Raw genomic sequence first — 12,057 nt, forward strand, 5'->3', positions numbered from 1 at the left:
CTCGATTTCCTCATGCTCTCAGCGATGAGACTCGAGGTGCTCAGCGCCCTCCCGGATGCACTTCCTCCACTTAGGTCGGTCTTTGGCTAGGGACTCCCAGGTGTCAGTGGGAATGTTGCGCTTTTTCAGGGAGGCTTTGAGGGTGTCCTTGTAACGTTTCTTCTGCCCATCTTTGGATCGTTTGTCATGAAGGAGTTCCAAGTCGAGCGCTTGCTTTGAGAGTCTCGTGTCTGACATGCGAACAATGTGGCCTGCCCAGCAAAGCTGATCAAGTGTGGTCAGTGCTTCAATGCTGGTGCTGATGGCCCAGTCAAGGACACTAACGTTGGTGCATCTGCCCACCCAGGGGATTTGTAGGAACTTGCGGAGACATCGTTGGTGGTATTTCTCCAGTGACTGGTTCATGTCTCTGAGCCATACAGGAGGGCAGGTATTACTACAGCCCTGCAGACCATGAGCTTGGTGGCCAATTTGAGGGCCTGGTCTTCAAACACTCTTTTCCTCAGGCGGCCAAAGGCTGCACTGGTGCACTGGAGGTGGTGTTGAATCTTGTCGTCAATGTCTGCTCTTGTTGGTTGTCCAGGACCGCGCCATGGATTTTGATGACTGGGGTGGGGGGGGGGGGGCGCGGGGGGTGGCTGGTGCAGGACCTTTGTCTTACGGATGTTTAGCCTAAGGCCCATGCTCTTGTATGCTTCAGTAAATACGTTGACTATGACATGGAGTTCAGCCTCTGTATGTGCGCAGATGCAGGTGTCGTCCGCGTACCGTAGCTCGATGACAGAGTTTGGGGTGGTTTTGGACCTGGTCTGGAGACGATTAAAGTTGAACAGGTTCCCACTGGTTCTGTAGTTCAGTTCTACTCCAGCGGGGAGCTTGTTGATGGTGAGGCGGAGCATGGCAGCGAGGAAGATTGAGAAGAGGGTTGGGATGATGACACAGCCCTGTTTGACCCTGGTTCGGACATGGATTGGGTCTGTAATGGATCCGTTGTTCGTCATGGAGCAAGGCGGAGGATGGTGATCATCCGAAACAGAGGAGAACACTCCATAGACCCTCCTGATTGACAGTGTCAAAGACCTTTGTAAGGTCGAAGAAGGGCATGTATAAGGGCTGGAGCTGTTTCCTGCAGCTGTTGCGGTGTAAAAATCACATCCATTGTGTTCTGTAGGGGACAAAATTCGCACTGTGACTCCGGGAGGAGCTCCTCAGCCACAAGGAGAAGACGGTTGAGGAGGACTCTAGCAACGACTTTAGTGGCTGCAGTTGCCGCAGTCGGACTTGTCCCTTTTTTTTAAAAAAGACGGTCGCGATCTCTGCATCTCTGAGATCTCTTGGCATGCTCTCCTCCCTCCAGATGAGAGAGATGAGGTCATGTATTTGCCCCAACAGTGCCTCTCCGCCATACTTCAGTGCCTCAGCAGGGATTCCATCCCGTAGCCTTGTTGTTCTTAAGCTGTCTTACGGCTTTTCCTACCTCACGCAGTGCTGGAGTTTTACTGAAGTGGTGGCGGGTAGCATGCTGCGAGATGGAGTCGAGAACACTCGAGTCAAAGGCAGAGTCTCGATTGAGGAGATCTTTGAAGTGCTCCTTCCAGCATGCCTTGACTGCTTCGATGTCCTTGATGAGTGTTTCCCCGTTCTTGGCCAGCAGTGGGGTGGGGCCTTGGGTGTTTAGACCGTAGGTGGCCTTGACTGCAATGACGAATCCTCGCACATCATGGCTGTCGGCCAGCTGCTGTATCTTCTGTGCTTTCTCCATCCACTACCTGTTCTTTAGGTCCCGGGTACCCTCACCATAAGGACTACAGACGGCTCACCACCACCTTCTCAAGGGCAATTGGGGATGTCGAATAAATGCAGGCCTTGCCAGTGAAGCCCACATCCCGGAGCGAATTTTTAAAAAGTTTGAGTGCTACCAGGACCACTCGGCTCCAAACCTCATTGCAGCCGAGAGCTGAATTCCAGAGGTTATAGGATTACATAAGATATAGGATTACATAGGATATACGACAAAGAAACAGGCCATTCGGCACAACCAATCCATATCAACATTTATGCTCCACTTGAGCCTCCTCCCGTCTTTCTTCATCCAAATATGAATATAACCCTCTTTGGCCTTCTCTCTCATGCTTGTCTAACCTCCACTTAAATGCATCTATACTGTTCGCTTCAACCACTCTCTGTGGTTGTGAGTTCCACATTCTCACCACTCTTTGGGTGAAGAAATTGCTTCTGAATTCCCTATTGGATTTCTTGGTGACTATCTTAGATTGATATGACATATTAAATGACATCCTTTGTGACTGTGACAAAGGTAAACTATCCGTCCTCGTCCTTCTGGACCTGTCTGCAGCCTTTGACACAGTTAACCACTCCATCCTCCTCCAACACCACTCCACCAACATCCAGCTCGGTGGGACTGCACTCGCCTGGTTCCATTCTTGTCTATCTAATCATAGCCAGAAAATCTCCAGCAATGGCTTCTCTTCCTACTCCCGCATCGTTACCTCTGGTGTCCCCCAAGGATCTATTCTTGGTCCCTTCTTATTTCACATCTATATGCTGCCCCTTGACGATATCATCCGAAAACACGGAATCAGTTTCCACATGTACGCAGATGACACCCAGCTCTACCTCTCCACCATTTCTGTCAACCCCTGCTTGGTATCAAAATTGTCAGATTGCTTGTCCGACATCCAGTACTGGTTGAGCAGAAATTTTTTCCAATTAAATATTGGGAAGACCGAAGCCATTATCTTTGGTCCTCGCCACAAACTGCGTTCCCTAACCACTGACTCCATCCCTCTCCCGAGCATCAATCTGAGGGTGAACAAGACTGTTCGCAACCAAGGTGTCATATTTGATCCAGAAGCGAGTTTCCAGCCACATATCTGTGGCATAACTAAAACCACCTTTTTTCATCTCCGTAACATTGCCCGCCTCCACCCCTGCCTCAGCTCTTCTGCTACTGAAACCCTCATTCATGCCTTTGTTACCTCTAGACTTGACTACTCCAACTCACTCCTGGCCAGCCTTCCACATTCCACACTATGTAAACTTGAAGTCATCCAAAACTCAGCAGCCCGTGTACTACCCTGCACCAAATCAAGGTCGCCCATCACCCCTGTGCTTTCTGACCTACATTGGCTCCTAGTTAATGCCTTGAATTCAAAATTCTCATCCTTGTTTACAAATCACTCCAAGGACTTGCCCCTCCCCATCTCTGTAATCTTTTTCAGCCTCACAATCCCACAAGATGTCTGCACTCCTCAAATTCTGGCCTCTTGAACATCCCTCATTTTAACTGCTCAACCATCGGTGGACGTGCCTCCAGCTGCCTGGGCCCCAAGTACTGGAACTCCCTCACTAAACCACAACGACTCTCTACCTCTCTTTCCTCCTTTAAGATGCTTGTTAAAACCTACCTCTTTAAACAAGCTTTTGATCATCTGCCTTAATTTCTTCTGTGGCTCGGTGTCAAATTTATCGGTTTGTCTGTAACACTGTTGTGAAGCGCCTTGGGATGTTTTACTATGTTAAAGGCGCTATATAAATAAAAGTTATTATTATTGATGGCTTCTAGTTATCTCCACAAGTGGAAACATTCTCTCTGTATCCACTCTAACAAAAACTTTCATACTTTTAAAGACCTGTTAGGTCACCCCTCAGCCTTTTGTCAAGAGAAAACAGACCCCGCCTGTTCATCCTTTCCTGATATGTATACCCTCGCATTTCTGATATCTTTGTAAATCTCTGCACCCTCTCCAGTGCTTCTTTATCCATTTTACAATATGGCGACCAGGCCTGTACACAGTACTCGAAGTGTGGTCTAACCAAGGTTTAATACAGGTTTAGCATAACTTCACGACTTTTCAATTCTATACTTCGAGAAATAAACCCGTCTTTGGTTTGCTTTTTTTAAAAAAAAACGGTTTTGCTAACCTGTGTCACAACTTTTAGTGATTTGTACTCAAGATCCCTTTGTTCCTCTACCCCACCTAGACTCATATCCTCCAAGTAATAAGTGACCTCCCTATTCTTCCTATCAAAATATAATACCTCACATTTATCTGTTAAACTTCATTTGCCAATTATATGTCAATTCTGCGTGTTTATTAATGTCCTCCTGTAATTTGTTGCAGTCCTCCTCAGTATTGACTGTCGTCCCTAATTTGATGTCATCCACAAATTTATAAATTGTGTTTTTGATTCCAAAGTCTAAATCGTGAATATAAATTGTGAAGTACAGTGGTCCCAGTACTGATCCTTGTGGCACTGTTTACCGTTTACCCCTACTCTCTGTCTTGAAGCCAGCTAGCTATCCATTCTGCTACTTGTCCTGACTCCAGATTCTCTGACCTTGTTCATCAGTCTATTATGTGGTATATTATCGAAGGGAGCTGTATTCTAACCTTATCAAAGCAGGGAGCTTTATTCTAACTCCTGCAATACAACACCTATGCTGAGTTACTTGAGCTCAGTGTTGGGAATGCTGGTCTGTGCGGAGTTAGTTTAGCCCAATGTTGGGGGTGCTGGTCTGTGCTGAGTTAATTTAGCCCACTGTTGGTCTGTGCGGAGTTAGTTTAGCCCAGTGTTGGGGGTGCTGGTCTGTGCGGAGTTAGTTTAGCCCAGTGTTGGGGGTGCTGGTCTGTGCGGAGTTAGTTTAGCCCAATGTTGGGGGTGCTGGTCTGTGCTGAGTTAGTTTAGCCCAGTGTTGGGAGTCTACATTAGCCTCACTATTTAGTTTCACAAATGAATTATGACCACCTGATTGAGGTACTGGAGAACTGGTGCGGCCTTTGGATCCAAACATCAGCATGAGTCACTGCTTTGAGAAGGGAGAAAGTGAAAGAACAATGTGTCTCTCCCCACCTCCAGTGCAGCCCATGCTAAATAACTGAATTGTTTATGTACTTCCAGAGTTATCTACATATCGCTTCATGTGCATCCCTGAACCTTGTGTGACCTTTATGTACCTTGTTTGACCCTGCTATATAAACCTTGTCGTGAAGGGAGGATTTTCCCCCAAATTACCACCTGAAAATGAGCAGTCCTGAGGCAGTGTGCAGGAAAATCAGATGGGGATACCTCCCATCAAAACTCTACTACAATTAGCCACCATTTTCTCTGCTCACACTGCTGCAGATGGCAGACAGCTACCCACCTGCCCTGCTGCACGTAAATCAATAGTGAGGGGTCGAGGCCCATGAATCCAGACAGATCCCTTTATTCCCACCTCTGTGTTGCCAATGGAGGGAGGCCAGAAGGAAGGAAGTGGTAGGGAGACTGTGTTGGCAACGGACATCAGGATTGAGTTTCTTGATGTGAAGAATGAGATATAGCCAGCTGACCCTCTCCCAAATCTTCTGACTATGTTTTTTTTTCAACTGGCTCACGAAGTGGCAATTCAAAATATTGATCTGGAACATTTAGCAGCATTCTGCCCCCTTTAAAACTGTCCGGACCTATTTCAGTTACTGCAAAAGATGTCTCATTACAGAAGCTCAACATTTCCCGATCCCGCAGTGGCAGAGTCCCAGTGGAAGAGCGGAGATAAGGCTGGGAGTTGACCGCACCCAAGAAAATGGAACAAGGTCAGTGTGTGGTTGGACGAACATGCCAAAGTCCCACTCACTGTAGTGATCCCACTCTTAAGGAAAATCTCTCACCAACATTCTTGTACAGTGCTGCATCGCCATTATGGTGGCCAATAATCTGTCTCACTTTCACTTAAAAAGTGAACTGTAGATCTGATTCGGTGCTGACAGACACAAGTGACACTAACAGATGACAAGCTAATTGAAGACCACAGCTACTTTCCCCAAACATCAGCAATACTTCCCAACTGATAGCATCTTTGCTCGAACAAGTCAAGTCAGAAATTTAACATTTATACTTGTACCAGACTCCAGTGTAGTTTTATTCAGGGTCAAACACTTGCCTTGTCCACACTGCAACAGACAGGCACCAACGCGAGAAAACGCTGCAGCAAGAGTGACTTGCATGTGACATTAAATCCCAAAGAGAGAGCTCCTTTGGAAAGGAGGAAGGAGGACAGTAGGAATATGCGTGTGTATGAACTATGCTCATACAACAGAGCCTGATCTTCTGTCATCTTGGATCCTCTTGCCACTGGACCAAGACCTTGCTCTGTCAAGTCCGTGTGGTAGCTGGTTACCCCACTTTAAAATAATTCACACGCAGGCATCTTCCACACCTTAAGTGCCCCACCTGTGACAGAGACTGTAGGTCCTGCATTGGACTCTTCAGTCACCTGAGAACTCATTTTTAGTGTGGAAGCAAGTCATCCTCGACTCCGAGGGACTGCCTAAGAAGAAGGAAGAACTACTGAAGCAAAATAATTATTTCATATTTCTACCATCTCTCTATCGTTACCTGTGGTACTATCCTGTCTATCCCTTAATGGCCCCATTTCCATTCTAACCTTCCTTTTTTTGAATTGATGTGCGTGTAAAATATATTATGTTTTATGTTCCTTGATAATTTAATTTCATAGTTCCTCTTTGCCTTCCTAATTGTTTTTTTGACTTGTGAGGGGAGCGTAATTGCCTTGAGATCAAGGGAGAGAATTTCACCAAGTGTGGCATCAAGGAGTACGAGTAAAATTGAAGTCAGTGGGAATTGGGGAAAACTCCACTGGCTGAAGTCATACCTAGCACATGGGAAGATGGTTGTGGATGTTGGAGGGCATCATCTCAGCCCCAGGACATAGCTCCACAGTTCCTCAGGGCAGTGTCCCAGGTCCTATCATCAGCTGCTTTCTCAATGACCTTCCCTCCATCATAAAAGTCAGAAGTGAGGCTGTTCGCTGATGATTGCCGAGTGTCCAGTTCCAGGCACAACTACTCAGATAATGAAGCAGTCAATACCAGCGGACAGACCTGGACATCGCACTGACGTCATCAGCGTCGCGCTGACATGCTCAACAACGCTGATGACACCGCCCGCCTCCACCCTGCTCCCGACCCACTTTCACCCGAAACACAGCCACGACACATTCACAAAGAAAAAGAGGGCAAAATCGCTCTAATCCTCGCCCCAATGATTGGCCGGTGAAGCATCACTTAAATCGAAATGTGCGCCCCGTTTGGGGCAGAGGGCAATTTCGGCCCCTGCGTCTGCAGTGTGTACCATCTTCACGATGCACTGTAGCAACTCGCCAAAGCTTCGTGACAGACCTCCGAAAACCGCAACCTCTACCATCTAGAAGGACAAGGGCTACAAGTTCGAGCAGCGGGGAGTCCGGGCGAGGCCTATAAAGGCCCAACGTCGGAGGTGGAGCGGCAGTTCGAGCAGCGGGGAGTCCGGGCGAACCCTATAAAGGCCCAACATCGGAGGAGGAGCGGAAGTTAGAGCAGCGGGGAGTCCGGGCGAGCCCTATAAAGGCCCAGCTTGTGCAGCTGCAGCGGGGACAAAAGGCAAAAAAGAAGTAGAAAGAAATCGAAAGGTGACGTCACAGCCAAGGGGGTAAGTGATTGGTAAGTAGCTTTTCTTTTTCTTTTCTATTTCATTCAGTAGCCTTTAGCATTGTTGTTGCCAAATTAAGTTAATCTAGGGGTTAAGTCACGACAGGAGAGCTCGGACACATGTTATGCTCCTCCTGTACCATGTGGGAAATCAGGGACGCCTCCGGTGTCTCTGACGACTATGTGTGTGGGAAGTGTATCCGCCTCCAGCTCCTGACGAAGCGCGTTTCGGAACTGGAGCTGCGGGTGGATTCACTCTGGAGCATGCACGATGCTGAGAATGATGCGAATAGCACATTTAGTGAGTTGGTCTTACTGCAGGTAAAGGGTCCACAGCCAGATAGGGAATGGAAGACCAACAGGAAGGTAGCGCAGGGGTCCCCTGCGGTCATCCCCCTGCAAAACAGATACACTGCTTTGGGTACTGTTGAGGGGGATGACTCATCAGGGGAGAACAGCAGCAGCCAGGTTCATGGCACCGTGGCTGGCTCTGCTGCATAGGAGGGCAGAAAAAAAAAAGTGGGAGAGCAATCGTGATAGGGGATTCGATTGTAAGGGGAATAGATAGGCGTTTCTGCGGCTGCAACCGAGACTCCAGGATGGTATGTTGCCTCCCTGGTGCAAGGGTCAAGGATGTCTCGGAGCGGGTGCAGGACATTCTGAAAAGGGAGGGTGAACAGCCAGTTGTCGTAGTGCATATAGGTACCAACGATACAGGTAAAAAACGGGATGAGGTCCTACGAAACAAATTTAGGGAGCTAAGAGCTAAATTAAAAACTAGGACCTCAAAAGTAGTAATCTCAGGATTGCTACAAGTGCCACGTGCTAGTCAGAGTAGGAATCGCAGGATAGCTGGGATGAATACGTGGCTTGAGCAGTGGTGCAGAAGGGAGGGATTCAAATTCCTGGGACATTGGAACCGGTTCTGGGGGAGGTGGGACCAGTACAAACCGGACGGTCTGCACCTGGTCAGGACCGGAACCAATGTCCTAGGGGGCGTGTTTGCTAGTGCTACTGGGGAGGAGTTAAACTAATATAGCAGGGGGATGGGAACCAATGCAGGGAGACAGAGGGGAATAAAATGGAGACAGAAGCAAAAGATAGAAAGGAGAATAGTAAAAGTGGAGGGCAGAGAAACCCAAGGCAAAAAGCAAAAAGGGCCACTTTACAGCAGAATTCTAAAGGGTCAAAGTGTGTTAAAATGACAAGCCTGAAGGCTCTGTGTTACAATGCGGGGAGCATTCGGAATAAGGTGGACAAATTAACTGCGCAGATAGCAGTTAACGGGTATGATGTGATTGGCATCACGGAGACATGGCTCCAGGGTGACCAAGGCTGGGAACTCAACATCCAGGGGCATTCAGCATTTAGGAAGGATAGACAGAAAGGAAAAGGAGGCGGGGTGGCGTTGCTGGTTAAAGAGGAAATTAATGCAATTGTAAGGAAGGACATTAGCTTGGATGATGTGGAATTGGTATGGATGGAGCTACGGAATACCAAAGGGCAGAAAACGCTAGTGGGAGTTGTGTACAGGCCACCAAATAGTAGTAGTGAGTTGGGGACAGCATCAAACAAGAAATAAGGGATGTGTGCAATAAAGGTACAGCAGTAATCATGGGCGACTTTAATCTACATATTGATTGGGCTAACCGAACTAGTCGCAATGCGTTGGAGGAGGATTTCCTGGAGTGTATTAGGGATGGTTTTCTAGACCAATATGTCGAGGAACCAACCAGAGAGCTGGCCATCCTAGACTGGGTGATGTGTAATGAGAAAGGACTAATTAGCAATCTTGTTGTGCGAGGCCCCTTGGGGAAGAGTGACCATAATATGGTAGAATTCTTTATTAAGATGGAGAGTGACAAAGTTAATTCAGAAACTAGGGTCCTGAACTTAAGGAAAGATAACTGATAGAGAATTCAAACAGGCTGCATTTAGACAGGCTGTGAAAATTCACAGACAACAAGTCAGAGATGCTACATGCATTTCAGCCACATTGCGTTAAGTCATCAATCAACTTGACATTTTCGGACCTTAGGTAGTGAGCCAATTAAAACGTTAAAAGAATATTGATTGAGCCAATAAGGTCAAAGAAGGCGAGTTCTTTTCTGTAAATTGAACCCGGTATAAAATACAGCCATTTTGACCATGTGTCTTAGTTAAGACAAAGAACTTTGTCTTAATCTGCCAAGATTAAAAAGTTAAAACTACCATCAGAGTTCGTATTTCATTGGAAATTAAGAGATCTAACAATTTTGGCGCTGCGAACAGGATTGCTGAGGAAAGAAACTGAATTCTGGACATCGGACCTACATATTGAGGTAAGGACTCCTCTTTTTAAAAAAACCCTCGGTCAAAAGTCTAAATTCGCCTCTCCTACGCGATTCCGAAAGCCTCCGGTTTGCGAACCCTCCAGTTGGTAGTCGGCTCGAGGTCCGATAGACGTCTAAACTTCGGTGGTGTGTTAGTTAATTAATCACCGACCTATTGATCGGCTAGAAAGCTTACGTCTCGAGACCCCAGTAAAGAACTCAGTTTAATGGCAGCAGGAGATAAGAACAACGAATTGCCTACAACTGTTAAAGGTGGGCAGGCACCACCTGAAGTTTCGCTAGATTTAATTCTCGAACAGTTGAAAGAATACATAGAGCAACAATTTAACTTATCTAAAACCTGTATTAAGATCAAACAAAAGTACGGATCCTCCAAAGTACAATGGTCCTTGGATGAGATTAAAAGGGTCTGGGGAAAAACAACCTGTATGAAAAATAAAGAGCGAACGAGATGGTCCCTAGCGGTTATGGGACAGATTCGAAACCGGAATGAAATTATAATGCGTTCCCAACATGATCGAGAACTGACCAGTACAAAGGATCAATTGCAAGCAGTTTGTGCACAGCTGCGACAGAAAAAGCTTGAACTTGAAAAGCTGGAAGCGGAAGTTAAAGATCTTAAAGGTGAAATTAAAGAATAGAAAAAATCATTAGGTCAAGAGACAGTAATAGGAAAAGGAAAATGTATTGATCAATTCCCAGGGTACCCATGTTTGGATAAATTAAAAGCGCAAACCCGAAGACACGACCGAGGAATAGATACGGTTTCTGAATCCTCCGACAATACAGTGTCGGAGGATGATGAAGAATTAGGGGTGCGCTTTGCCCAGTTTAAAAAAAGTCGAGTTGTAGTCAAATCAGAAGAGACTGCGGATGAGGGCGGAACCAAAAAAACAAAGAGAAGGGTGTATGCAGAATACTTAGGCAGACCCAGAGAAAATTGATAAATGGTCCAAGAAATTGCCCAATCCAAAGAAAGGGGGAGTAAAAACGTGGGACCAATTGGACTGCTTAAGAAATATGTATCAACTTCATCCCTGGGACGGAGTGCAAATTTTGACCATAATGGTGCCAAAAACATAGGGAAGAAAATTGCACGACAAGGTAGATGAAGCTTTGGGGCAGAATGAGCAAGAATTAGACGCAGGATGGGAGGCGATTAAACACTGGCTGCAAGCCTTCAGTCCAGCTAAGACAGACGGGAAAAATTGCAGCCTGCCAACAGAAAGGAACAGAGGAGGTCCTGGAGTATGACGAGCGGTTTAGATGCACGTGGCTAGAACATTCGGGTATGAATAATACAGATGAGGAAATGGATGAACAAGCGTTTGGACCCCTGAAAGCAGCTTTCGTGGCAGGTCTAAAGCCAGAACTGTCCAAAATGCTTAAGGTAGTGTTACCGGACTGGGAAGGTAGAGGAACTACCTTTGCAGCATTGGTGGATCGATGTAACCAATTAGATCGGGATATGGGAGCTAAAGTCCGAGCTGTACAGGCTATGGGATGGAAATCCCAGGATTCCGATAAACAGTCATTAGGAAAATTACCCGGAAAATGTCATTATTGTGGGAAAGAAGGTCACTGGGCCAAGACGTGCAGGGCAAAACAGAAAGGTTGTGGCTGGGGAAGAGGACGCAGCCAGGGATACAATTCAGCCAACAAGCCAGCTTGTCAGAAGATAACGACCTCATAGAAGCATTTAAGCGACTGACAATACAACAACAGAAGGAGTTACTTGGGATAGCAAAAAACGATTTGAGCCCACCCTGGCCCCCCTCCTCGCACTAATACAACAAAGGGGAGATGGGCTATATATAACTGTGAGGGTGGGCGATAAGGATGTGGACTGTCTTTTAGACACAGGGGTGGAATTAACATGCTTACCCCTACAATATGGAGACTTTTTGCCGTTGGATGGTAGGGCACGTACAGTCTATGGAGTTGGGGGCCATAAAATGGAAATTAAAAGGACAACACCGATACTTATAGGGCTGGGTCCACATGAACTAACCACGCCGGTCTGGATAGGCCCAGTAGATCAACCCCTTTTGGGAATGGACGTTCTAATCCAAATAGATTCATCGTTGCATTTCGAGGATGGTCGGGTGACATGGTCAATTAGAACTTTGAAGAAAGAAGAATTGAAGGAACACCCGATATGGGCTAAAGATAAGAACGATTGTGGCCTACTCCAGATGGAGCCTGCGTCATTTACAGGGACCAAGCCTCCATGC

At 46.7% G+C, this 12,057-nt stretch overlaps 1 protein-coding gene across 3 annotated transcripts in view; it reads right to left on the reverse strand.

The window, feature by feature from the left end:
- The window catches only part of LOC139229688 (butyrophilin subfamily 1 member A1-like), a 71,843-nt gene that overhangs the window by 10,079 nt on the left and 49,707 nt on the right, over nucleotides 1-12,057 (reverse strand). The window lies entirely within an intron of this gene.

This window comes from Pristiophorus japonicus, chromosome 19 (assembly GCF_044704955.1).
Source record: "Pristiophorus japonicus isolate sPriJap1 chromosome 19, sPriJap1.hap1, whole genome shotgun sequence".
NCBI lineage: Eukaryota > Metazoa > Chordata > Chondrichthyes > Pristiophoridae > Pristiophorus > Pristiophorus japonicus.